Consider the following 13,137-nt stretch of genomic DNA (forward strand, 5'->3'; position numbering starts at 1 on the left):
TGGATGCACTTCACCTCTTAAAAGCACCAGCACCAACAGGGCCGCCCCATACATACAATGACCAGCCCAGCAGAATCACCCAGCCCGGTGGAAGGCCAAATCTGGTGCCTCTAGACCTTTCCCCCATGTGTACCTTCCTCTTTTCCCCCAGCTTCTCGTCCCCTGGCTCAGTTTCCTTCCTCACCTGTGTCTGCCCTGTATCTCAACCTCTCTCGTGCCCTTGGTCTCCCTCTGGCCTGTGGCTTTCCCCTTCAAACAGCTTTGAACTCACCTTGAATTCGAAGGCTTTCACCTCGCAGGTCACATTAGCAGAAAATCCTGACATTATTAGGGAAACGTGTTTTACTTCTCTCTGTCACCCTGTGCTATTGAGGCAGGAAGCATTTGCTTTAGCAAGTGGCCAGAGTATACACTGAAATCTCAGGGGTCTGAGCCTGTCTTTTCTTGTCTCTTCCATAAAGTACAGGGAGCCCACCTGCATGTCTAAGAAGATTTGTGGGCCAGAGGAAGGAGAGGGAGCTGACATTTGTTCGTAGAAGCCTTACTTCTACACCGAGCTGGCCGTGTTCACCGAAGACGCAGAAATCTGAGAGAAGAGGGGAATCTTCTCGTAGCAGCATTGTGCAGTGATTGTCATCCTCTGTCACTAGTGTGTTCTTCCCGCTGTGGAAGGAGAAGCAGAACGTGTAATTCTCCGGTGTTCCATCGGAAAGACCGAGGGTGGGACTTACTTCATTCTCAAAGCCATGCTCAGCCTTCAAGAGATGAAATAAAACAGAAACCTACAGGTTGGGAAACCGTAACAGGAAAGTCAGCACGAAACCTTCACTTTATCATTGCTCTTGTGCTGAAAACAAGATAACTGACATCAGAATTCCTGATATAGAATATAGAATATAAAACAACGCTTTGCTGCCTTTGCTGTTAACGATACTAATTAGATATTGGGATTGGAAAAATCCAAACATAACAGGAATTGTAACTATTCTCATAAAAATACCCTGGGAAAGGAGCGCCTGGGTGGCGCAGTCGGTTAAGCGTCCGACTTCAGCCAGGTCACGATCTCGCGGTCCGTGAGTTCGAGCCCCGCGTCAGGCTCTGGGCCGATGGCTCGGAGCCTGGAGCCTGTTTCCGATTCTGTGTCTCCCTCTCTCTCTGCCCCTCCCCCGTTCATGCTCTGTCTCTCTCTGTCCCAAAAATAAATTAAAAACATTGAAAAAAAAATTAAAAAAAAAAATACCCTGGGAAAAAGCAAGTGCTCAGTGGTCAGCTGGTTTTTTCTTTAACCAAAAACAAGATTTTGAATATCCTTTGGAAACCATTTGAGTCTCTCTCCTTCATGAACAACTAGGGTAGAGCCTGAGGTTGGCCTCGGTGCGGACCAACAGGAACTCTAAAACTCCAGTAAAAATTTTACTGGTACCAGCCTTCTTCAGGACAATTTGAACACACATCAGGAAGGCTTAAAAATGCATGTCGTCTTTCATTCATCAATTTCTCTTCTGAGACTGTGTCTGAAAAAATTAATCTGACAAGTGTAAAACAACATCTGTAACTGGAAATTCATCACCGAGTTGTTGCCTTTGAAAGGGCAACAGAGAAATAAATTAACTGCCTGATAGAAATAATTGGCCGAAACCACCTATTCTCACACACGCTTGTGATGTTACATCACGCAGTAATTAAAAATGAAATGTCGGGAAAAAATTTTGTAGAGGATATCTTAGACATGTTTGATGATAAGATATCAACTGCATGAGAACCGTAAGATTCAGCGAGATGTACAGAGAGTGATGCTGTCTTTGTGATATAAAATACACATGCATCTGTCCATACGTCTGTATGGGCGTACTTACGTAAGTTAAAGGAGTAGAAAGAAATAAGGAGTGGTTAGTAACGGCAAATTTCCGAGGGATACAATTTTGGAGTTTTAAGTTGTTGATTCAAGATGTTCTTTATGGCATTTTTTACAACATAGCCACGCTGTTTTAGAATCTGAAAAAGAAATATAGCAAAGCAGTCTATAATTTTAAAGGACTCTATCGTGCAAAATTTAGAAATCCCCACGATGTAGCTCAAGAGGTAGGGATTAGCATTCCACCAACATTCAGAAAAAACTATGGGTATGATTTCATAACTGTTCTCCAATCCTTTTGGACACACTGCGATTTCTGCGGTTGGGATCCTGTTCTCTTCAGGGCAGGGCCTTGCTGCTCGGCTCACCGTCAAGACCCAATAAGTGTTTTTCCGGCATTTGTATTGTGCAGACTGGCCAGCATCACATTAAACAGCAAAGCAGAGAGCTTAAGCTGTGACCGTGGGTCTTTATCAGACTGAAGCCCACCCTCCTCACGGGCCTGGACGTCAGCAAACCTCAAACTCCGTCCTTACATAATTCGTCAATCAGAGCCCCTGCAAGGCTCCGTCCCCACGAGCCACGAGGCCACTCCTGCACGGTGTGCATTTCATACATTTGCACACATCATAAGGATGACTATCCGAGAGCATTTATTGTCTATTAAAAAATCCAGTTGTAAAAAAAAAAAAAATTCAGTTGTGGGGCGCCTGGGTGGTTCAGCTGGTTGAACGCCGACTTTGACTCAGGTCATGTTCTCGTGGTTCGTGAGTTCGAGCCCCGCGTCAGGCTCTGTGCCGAAGGCTCAGAGCCTGGAGCCTGCCTCGGATTCTGCGTCTCCCTCTCTCTCTGCCCCTTCCCCACTCACACTTTGTCTCTCTTTCTCTTTCTCTCTCTCAACACTAAATAAAAGTTTTAAAAAATTTTAGCAAGTTTCCTTATTATTCCTTAACTCAAGGTAAGTTATGTTTTGAGGTCCCATTGCACCATGGAGGCAGGCACAGTAAAGCTTATATCATGTGTGCAGATGCTCTCGGGGGCCTGGGAGAGACATCCTGTCCCCATGACTTCTCTCCATGCAGGACTCTGCTCAGATGTCAGGCGTCCAGGGGTCCTCATGCCCCAGAGGAGATTGCACCGCAAAGTCCCTGACTCCAATCTGCCACTTCAGGTACAAAGACCCCCCCTTTACTCTGAGGGGTGCAGGGGGCACAGACTTTAACTGGCTCCTTTCCAGCCACACAAGTATCAAGTATCTACTCTGTGCGGAGCATTATCCCAGGCATTGGGAATAATCGAAAGCAAAGCCTGTGTTCTCATAAAGATCACTGTTTAACTGTAATAGGTGGCCAAGTGAGTAGATGTGCAAACCCCTTAGGTCTTAGGTGATCATGAGTGCTAAGAAGAGAGTGTCTTCATGACCCTACATCAGGTGGGGCTGGCAAGCAATCGATTTGCTCTATCATGGGCCCTAGGGAACAGAGAAGTAACTCATGGAAAGTCTTCTGATCAAGATCTTCCAAAAGAATCCTCACCTCAGAATTTAATCTGAAGTCCTCTTTGTGTCGTCCTCCAAGTGAACTTAATCTCGGCTCTGCGTCCAGGGAGGGCTTTATCCGTACGTCACCTTTATCTGCACATCGCTTCCATCGAGTGACTTTGTTGCATCATTCAAAAAATTCGTACGTTTCCCTCCCTTCTGTATAACTATGTGGCTTCGTGAGAGAATCTTCTTTTGGTCATTCTTCTATTTCATTGTGTTTGATTTGGCAGCCCAGGAACTGCACTAACACACGATCTTTCCCACAGCAGGTGCTCCGTGAAAGCACGTTAAGCGTCCGTGATAAATTAACAGAAGCAGGAAAGATGCCAATCGTTCGAAGACGCTTCTGTTGTACCGTGTGTGCTTCCCCTGCAAGAGTGGTTTCTCTCATTTTTCTCGTCTGCCGTAGCTGCTTGTGTCTTTTGGAGCCGATTAAGCCGGACTGTGATGGTTGGAGAGTGGCTTCCCTAACAGACGAAATTAAGAGAGCTACCGGGACTCCCCGCACTCGAACCATTACGATTCCAACTAAGGTAATGGGAGGAGATTGAGGGGGTAGGAGCAGAAGTGTGTCTCGATATTTATTTAATTTCAGCACAGCATATCTGCACTCACTGGAACTGTGCCTTGCAAGCAGATGTTGCAATCAGCTGCCAACACGGGAGGTGAACAAAAGACGCCCGGAGTTCCATGCGTGGCTGGTGAGGGTAGCCGAGTCCTGGGCAAGGACAGGTCTCCCACGGAGGCAGAGAGGGGCCCGTCCCCCTCCCCTGCATTCCTCACTGGATTCTGAGCACCTGCTGTGAGGATTCCAGAATTCCTTTTGATTCTCATTCCCAAAACTGCCCTGCTCTCTATCTCTGCCCCGGCCCCACTCTATTATCTCTTGGCCTGAGAGATCCTCTCCCGTCGACCCAGTGGGCTCTCTGTCCTCATGAAGCTAGCCACCAGAGTGAGCCTCATGGAGAAAAAATGGGGTTCATGTTCCGTGGAAATCATGGCTCTCTTACGTTCCAAACTGTGGGCTTGGCGGAGTTCTTTTTTCATTTTCCTAACCTCAGTTTATTCATCTATGCCATGGGAATCATTTATCTTCTCATAGAGTTTTGAATGAAACAATGTAGGTAAAGTTTCCAGCACAAAGTAAATGCTCAATGCATGTGACTTCTGGATCTTAGCCATGGCCTTCCCAGCTGACACATCCCCAGCTGGAAACTAATAACCCATTGTCTATTCCATTATTCTCAGTAAGTTTCTGTCTTGAGAAGATAGGACACATGCAAATGCTAAGGTGCATAATAATCTATCATCTATCTTTCTATCATCTATCTTTCTATGTTTCTATGTATCTATCATCTATCTATATTTCTATCTATTTTTCTATCATCTATCATCTATCCGTCTATCTATCATCTATCTTTCTATATCATCTATCTATCTATCTATCTATCTATCATCTGGTCATTTAGCTTAAAGACAATTTCTTCCCTGAAGTGATATATGTCCTTTCCATAAAAATCTCTGTACCTACTGTGCCCTAGTTTAAAGCCCCTGTGGCTTAGAGAAGCCATGGTCATCTCTATGACAGCTCTCTGGCCCAGGCCACTGAGGATCGTAAAACTCAGCTCCCACAGAAACTCAAGGACTCAGACTCCCGGTTAATACCAGCAGGGGATCCCATTATGGCTCAGTATCAGAGCCAAAGACACACCTGATCCTCAGCCAAAGTGTTAGGTCTTCAGTCCATGTGAGATGTTCTTTTGTGAGTCTTTACTTCTTAGGTACCCCCTTTCTCTTTGGATTTCTTGTCTTTTTGCCCTTCCTCCTTTCCTTCTTTCCTTCCTCTTCCTCTTTTTCCTTATCTCTCTCTTTCTTTCTCTCTTTTTCTTTCTTTCTTTCTTTCTTTCTTTCTTTCTTTCTTTCTCTTTCCCTTTGGCTCTTTTCTCAGATCTGCTTCCTATCTAAGATGTTGGAGTTTCATTGTACTTGAAGACTCTTTTCCCCCAGGAAGTTCAATAAAAACTAGAGTGAGGTCCACAGAAGAAACACCATCTTTAGGGGCTTCAGGCCAAAGCAATCCTCAGTATAGACAAGCCCCACCTTAGTTCCCAGGGCCAAGACTCCACAAAAGCATTATCACATTCCACACACAGAACCCACAAATTTCTCAGGTACACCATTGATTTTTCTCTCTTCTTTCTGATTCCAGTTATCTCTTTCTAGCACTGACTAAGGTAGGTTGATCCTTAATGTCTCATAACATATAAACTGCTATAGATTCTGTCAAAGGAGAAAGAAAATGAGTATCTGTTGGCCACTTTCTGTATTTGAGGTAATGAGATAAATGCTGTATGTCTTGTAGGATTAATTCATCTTAAGAAAGTCTTCCGGCAAAATTATTATGCTCATTTCTCTACTAAAGAAACAAAGTTTCTGAAAGGTTATTCATAATCCAGTAGAAACATAGAGATGCTAACTCAATTTTCTGGATTTAAATAAATCTCTTATTTTGTCATTTCTTGTATTTTTTAACAGGTCATTTTATGTTGAGAATTTTTTGATAGTGTAATTAGATTTCAATTTCAGGACTTAATTTCTTTAGGTTATTATTTTTAATGATTATTTTTTTTTGAGAGAGAGAGAAAGAAAGAGAGAGACAGAGCATGAGGAGGGGAGGGGCAGAGAGAGAAGGAGACACAGAATCTAAAGCAGGCTCCAGGCTCTGAGCTGTCAGCATAGAGCCCAACACAGGGCTTGAACCCACAAACCGTGAGATCATGGTGTGAGCTGAAGTTAGACACTTAATTGACTGAGCCACCCAGGTGCCCTTCTTTAAATGATTTTTTAATGGAAGGGGTATATATTTTATTTTGATAAATGTTTTATTTATTAATTTTTTTTCAGAGAGAGAGAGATCCTGCATGCCAGCAGGGGGAAGAATAGAGAGAGAGAGAGAGAGAGAGAGAGAGAGAGAATCTTAAGCAGACTGCACACCCAGCATAGAGCCCAGCTCAGAGCTCGATCCCACAACCCTGAAACCATGACCTGAGGTGAAATCCAGAGTCAGATGTTTAACCAACTGAGCCACCAAGACACCCCTAGAAATTTAGGTACAGTAAAACCTTGGCTTATAAGCATTATTCATTCCAGAAACATGCTTGGCATCCAAAGCACTTGGATATCAAAGCGAATTCCCCCATAAGAAACCATGGAAACTCAGATGATTCGTTCCACAACCCAAAATATTCATATAAAAAGGATTACAATACTGCAGAAAAATACAGAATAATAAAGAAAAGACAAAATATAAAGAAAATAAATCAGCCTGTACTTCCCTTTGAAAAGTCTCGTGGCTGAAGTGAGGGAGACACGAGAGAGAAGGGTTATTGCGTAGGACGACTTCCATTATCACTAACGGAATCACTGCTATCTATTGGCTCAGTGGAATCTTTTTCTGCATGGGGGCCATGGACACACTTGCACGGATGTTGACTACAGCACAGTAGTGATAAACTCTTGTCGTAGACTGTATTTACTGTTAGTGGCAATAAGGCAGCAGAGGAAAGAGTCTATATCCGCAGGCAGCCTGACCTAGAACGAAGCGAACCATTCCTAAGCTCACTCTTGTGTGGAACAGCAGAGGACTGTCCACAGGTGCTTTGACGTGACAAAAATACACCAGTGCCAGTTGTGGGCACCTCCCAGTGTTCTGAAAAATCACTGATCTCTGCCAGACACTGCGGCCTGCGACCAGGCACCGGAGCATGGGAGATGATCACCCACGATCCTGCAGCGAACGAGTGAGAGACAGAGACAGAGAGAGAGAGAGAGACGAACCACTGGCTCAGTTGTGATCCTGTGACATTCGGTGTCATGTAATACTCCTATTGCAAGACATCGCTCATTCATCAAGTGAAAATTTGTTAGAAATCTTTGCTTGTCTTGCAGAACAAGTTACAATCCAAAGTTTCGCTGTATATATTTTAAATTGAAATTGTCTTTAGTGGCGCCAGGGTAGCTCAGTCGGTTGAGTGTATGACTTCAGCTCAGGTCACGATCTCGCGGTTCGTGAGTTCGAGCCCCACATTGGGCTCTGGGCTGACAGCTCAGAGCCCAGAACCTGCTTCAGATTCTGTGTCTCCCTCTCTCTCTGCCCCTCCCCTGCTCATGCTCTGTCTCTCTCTGTCTCAAAAATAAATAAAAACATTTAAAAAAAATTTTTAATTAAAAAAAATAGTAAAAGAACAAAGAGGCCAGAAGCAGATCTGGGAAATTAAGGAAATCAAGATAAAGATAAAGCTCATATTGAAGAGTGACTAGAATAAGTAGGTTATTCAGGAAATGCTAAATTGGCCAAAATAAAAATGAAATGGAACCCTAGGGGCACCTGGGTGGCCCGATTGGTCAAGTGTCCAATTCTTGACTTCAATTTAGATCATGATCTCACAGTTCATGAGATCGAGCCCCATGTCAGGCTCCACACTGACAGCGTGGAGCCTGCTTGAGATTCTCTGTCGCTCTGTTGTTCTTTCTCAAAAATAAGTACATTAAAAAAACGAAATGGAACCCCCCTCCTGTATCATACACAGAACTGAAGTCCTTAAAGTCTTTTTTTTTTAATTTTTTTTTTAACGTTTATTTATTTTTGAGACAGAGAGAGACACAGCATGAACGGGGGAAGGGCAGAGAGAGAGGGAGACACAGAATGGGAAGCAAGCTCCAGGCTCTGAGCCATCAGCCCAGAGCCCGACGCGGGGCTCAAACTCACGGACCGCAAGATTGTGACCTGAGCCGAAGTCGGGCACTTAACCGACTGAGCCACCCAGGCGCCCCTGAAGTCCTTAAAGTCTTAACATGTGAAGGGAAAACTTAAAAAACAAAATTAGAATAAATGTTAGAAAAATCAAAATTAGAATAAACATTAGAAAAATATCTTTGTAACCCTGGAAAGAGGGTTTCCTATAAAACACACAGAAGAAGAACTTACAAATAAAAGCATCCTAAACAGATTCTATTAAAATTTAAAATAATCGTTTCAATCCCAAAACAACATGAAGTTTGGAAAGCAAAGCTTAAACTTCAGAAAAAGTATCTGTGGTGCCTATAAATGGCAAATGATTTGTGTCCAGAATTCATAAAGAACATTTACGGATCAATTAAAAACACAAATAGCCCAATAGAAAAGTGACCAGAATGACTGTCTCTAGATACTCCATAGGGAAAGAAGACCCAGCAGCTAATAAATGCATGAAGAGTCGTTCAGCTTCTTTTATAGGCAGGCAAATGCATCTGGCAATCAAAGGCCCTGTAACATTAACCCAGGCAAAGAGCATGCATAGAGATTCACATCATTAGTTGAGTCATTGATGCCAAAGTAATACCACGCCAATGATTTTCCAGTGCAAAGAAAAATCCATATCTATACATTCAAGAAATCTATTTTCATCTCAACGCAGTGATCAGCTTTGACAATGCTAATGGTGTTTCGAGCTCATATCTTGTTCTCTGCCCCCATGTGATAGGAAAGACACCTGTTGTTAGCAACCAAGGGAAGACTGAACATGATGCATTATGCTTTCGAGTGACTTGAATTTCTATAGAAATTGCACGTCCCATGCAAACCTCTTCTCAACCAGTTCTTCATTTATGTGATCTTTTCTTACAGATATCTGCACAAGTGGGTCAGACTCCGTTGCACCCAAGCCAACCCTCCATTCTTTGGATATAATTCTCCACACGTTTCCATAATGCAAACAAACAATTGAGAAATACGTACATGCGCACGTACCTTGAATGCTGGGGTCCCAGCCAGCCTCTGCTATTCCAGAGAATTCCAGAGAAGGGGAAGACAGTGGTCCCGGAGGAAGCGGAGTTGTGTGTTTGAATGCCATGGTGTTTGACATATCAGGGGTTGCGTGGTTGTGGAGAGTCTTAACAAACAGGCATAAATAAAGCCCATGAGGATCTGTGAGGTCATACTTGACTCTGAGTGGAAGGAAGGTGGTAGGGATGTTGGGGTTGGACCCTGGAGGCTTGGTGGAAAAGGCGAGAGGGTGTGAGACAGAGGAAAGGACATCAGTCCAAATGGACGCGCTGTTGGATTTGGTTGGGTAACGGTAGTGGCCGCACATTTCTCCCTTCTCAGTACTTTCCAGTACATTCCAGTACATTCCAGAGTACATTCCAGTTGCCTCATAACCCCCAGAAGGAGCTGGCTCTCCGTCAGGCCCTGCAGAGCAGAGAGAAAAACCGCCTCGCGGGGTCCAGCAACAAGGAGTGGTTTTGGCCATGTGTTTCCTCATTAAACGGCACCTCAAACAGTCCTCAGGCTTTCTTTTTTTAAGAACTTAATTTAGACAACATTTTCCAAAGCAATTAAACCTAAATGTGTACGAAAAAAGAACCTTCCTCTTCGAGCATCGGCCCGGCCCGAACGGACGGTCGCGTTCAGAGGCCTTGCTGTTGTCGATAACGGAGCCGGACCAGAAACACGGTCTGTTCCCCGGGCTCACAAGCACCCTTCCCAGTGCTCAGGAACGCTGTGGTCACCCGTCTCCCCGCCAGGCTGCACACTCAGCACAATGCCTGGAAAGTAAAATGTAGCCTGGTCTCCCCCTTGTTCATTCCAGAAGCATTAGTATTAATTTTTATTGATTTTCAAAAATACGTAGTAAGGCAAAAGGCAATCACAAAGAGCTTTAACCGTGGGAAAGCTTTTACTAGGTCATATCCTCGTTAATTTACGTTCAGTTCTAATTCTTCCTTCCTTTACACAGCCTTACACTGTGACCCAAGATTTCAGCCTGTCTTTACGGCCCGCGTGTGCGTGACTCCCCGGGAGGGAGACAACCTGCTAGGAGGCAAGGCTCTGTTAACCCTTCAAGCTACTGTGGATTTCAGGAATTTTCTCCCGAAGCGTGGCGTTCACGCGGCTCTCCGTGCCTGTGTCTCGGGGTGTCACTCGCAGAGCCGTCCCAAGCGCTCGTGTTCCAGACGGATCCGCCAACCTCCACATGGCCGCAGGTGTCAGCAGCAGGCACGCGCTGGTGCGTGTGGCTCTCTGGTTCTCTGGGGTGTGCGACCTAAATGCCGCGTGTTCCCTGCTGCTTTTTCATCGGAAGGGGCTTCCTGGAGATCCAAACTGCAAATATAGATGAGGAGTCTACTGGTCAGGGTCCAGGATCGGGGACAGCAGACAGAGAAGACCGTGGGAACCAAAGTTTAACTGGTAACGAAGGTGGGAGAGAGCACACGGTCAAGGTGAACATCACGTACAAGGAGAGAGTGGGTGTGTGTGGGTGTGTGTGGGTGTTTAGGGGAAGGCAAGAAGGAGTGCAGTGGGGACAAGGTAGACAAGTAGGAGTACCACATGGGGAAGGACCTCAGTAGGTACAGAGGGACCCTAAGCAGGGGCTGGTGTGGCCAGAGTTCCCTCCTTACCCAAACCTCTTAGCGAACATTGTCACCCAAGGATCAAGGCTGGTCTGCACCAGCACAAAATTGCCTCGTGACATAGGCATAGAGACCTAAGCCGGTAAACACATCATCCCCCTAATCAATGAATCTGCTCATTTCTCTCTCTTCTGTGACCATTTGTCTACATCAACTCCACTTAGGTGCAGAAGGAAGAAATCGGCACTCTAACATCACCATTAAAAAGCACACCCTAGAGGGGCACCTGGGTGGCTCAGTCGGTTAAGCGTCCTACTTTGACTCAGGTCACGATCTCGCGGTCCGTGAGTTTGAGCCCTTCATCGGGCTCTGGGCTGATGGCTCAGAGCCTGGAGCCTGCTTCCGATTCTGTGTCTCCCTCTCTCTCTGCCCCTCCCCTGTTCATGTTCTGTCTCTCTCTGTCTCACAAATAAATAAATGTTTAAAAAAATTAAAAAAACACACCCTAGAACTTCTAGAAGTATTAAGATCTTCATTTCGAAGGTGTTTCAGGCAGCTAAATAATGGCATCTATGTGGAAATTGCACGCGGTTCTAAGAAACAGGAAGAAGTTTCAAGAAATCAGGCCTTGAATAAAGGACCCAGTTCTGCTTCTTTACCAATATTCTGTCCTTTCAAAGAGATACAGAAATAGTGAAGATTTACATAGAAAGTTCTAGATGCGAAACTGCAAATGCAAAAATAAAAATCCAATAAGATGTTAATATTTGGCTATTTGTTTTCTTTGTTATGTGGGATGAAGGCCTGACAGTCTTGTCTCTTTCAGAAAAAAAATAAAATTCTGTTGGACAACATACACGTACATACTTACCGACATTTTAGAGAGAAAAGAGACACTAAAATGCACCCGCCAGACGAATGAGACCTGGGGCTGCGTTATGCCACGTGGTGGTGACTGTAGACAACCAGACTGCATCTGATAGTCGGGACTTGCGAAGTGAGTAGACTTTGAGTCATCTCCGCACTCAAAAATCTTAACCATGTGAGGAGACAGGCGTATTAACTAACCTTACCGTGTAGCCATTTTGCCAATTTGTCTCCTCCAATTCTTCTCTTCGTGCTGATAAAGACATTGAGATCCAGAGGGAGAAAAGGATTATTTCAAGGTCACCAGTAAGAGTAGAACCAAAGTGGACAACAAAGAACCGTTGTGTCCTTGGATGGTGCCCTTGCATCTCCATAGACTTCCGTATTCCCCACTCCTTCCTCCCTCCTCCCTCCCTCCCTCCTTCTTTTCTCCCTCCTTCCTAGCCCCTCTTCCCTCCTCTCCTCTTCTTCTCCTCCCTCCTCCCTCTCCCCTCCTCCTTCCTTCTTCCCCTCCTTCCTCCCTCCTCCCTCCCTCCTTCCTACCCCCTCCTCCTTCCTCTCCTCTTCTTTCCTCCCTCCTTCCTCCTCCCTCCTCCTCTCTTCTTCTCCTCCCTCCTTCCTCCCCTCCCCTCCTTCCTTCTTCCCCTCCTTCCTCCCCTCCTCTTCTCCTCCTCCCTCCCTTCCTGGGTCCTCTCCTCCCCCCTCCTTTCCCTCCTGCCTCTTCTTCCCTGCCTCCCTCCTCCTTCCTTCCTTCCCTCCTTCCTTCCTTTCCAGGAGCTAATTATGTATCATGAACCTCTCTTCAGACTCACCATATGGGGACTTTTGCAGGAAGCTCTTCTCACATCCTTGCACATATTTTCATGAGGATCCATCTACCTTGACTTACGTTCACAGAAATTCTTAGAAAAGGAAACCAAACATACTTCCCAATCGGCTTATTCTGGTTACTTCAGCAAAGTCTCCAGCTGCTTTGTGAGGCATTAAGATAGGAATTTGCCAAGGGTGATGTTTTCATCATCACATCATTAAGCAAAATAAACATAATATGACAGCAGCATCCTCCACCGGGGGTCTCTGCAAGGAAACCAGACCCAGCTGCCTCCCTCCTCACCGGGCCACCTCAGCCACTGCCCCCTTACAAGTCCCTGAGACCCGATTTGTGGTGAGACTTTGGAAAAGCCTTCCATTTGACTCTCATTTGGACGTAGGCCATGGGATTAACCTCAAAGTGCTTCCCTCGGGCAGATTCAAAATAAGCTTTGCAGACGATGTGAAGTTGGTCTTTGAACTTCTGAGAAGAAGCCTCTGTGTTCAGAAGGCTGGCAGGCAGACAAGCTGGGGGTGGGGGTGGGGGACAGTTTACAGCTCCTGGGCCTTTAGGCAGTTAGATGAAAATCAGGTTGGCCAAGGTCCTGAATGTGTGTGTGTGTGTGTGTGTGTGTGTGTGTGTTTTCAGGAGGGGAATAAAAACACACTT

General features: G+C 45.3%; 1 long non-coding RNA gene across 1 annotated transcript; it reads left to right on the plus strand.

The window, feature by feature from the left end:
• Positions 1-3,675: 3,675 nt before the first annotated feature.
• On the plus strand, positions 3,676-9,374 carry LOC131486150 (uncharacterized). Its single transcript, XR_009249200.1, has 2 exons — positions 3,676-3,931; positions 9,064-9,374. It is a non-coding gene; the product is annotated as an uncharacterized LOC131486150 (long non-coding RNA).
• The last annotated feature ends 3,763 nt before the right edge of the window (positions 9,375-13,137 follow it).

The sequence above is a fragment of the Neofelis nebulosa genome, chromosome 9 (assembly GCF_028018385.1).
Source record: "Neofelis nebulosa isolate mNeoNeb1 chromosome 9, mNeoNeb1.pri, whole genome shotgun sequence".
Taxonomy (NCBI): domain Eukaryota; kingdom Metazoa; phylum Chordata; class Mammalia; order Carnivora; family Felidae; genus Neofelis; species Neofelis nebulosa.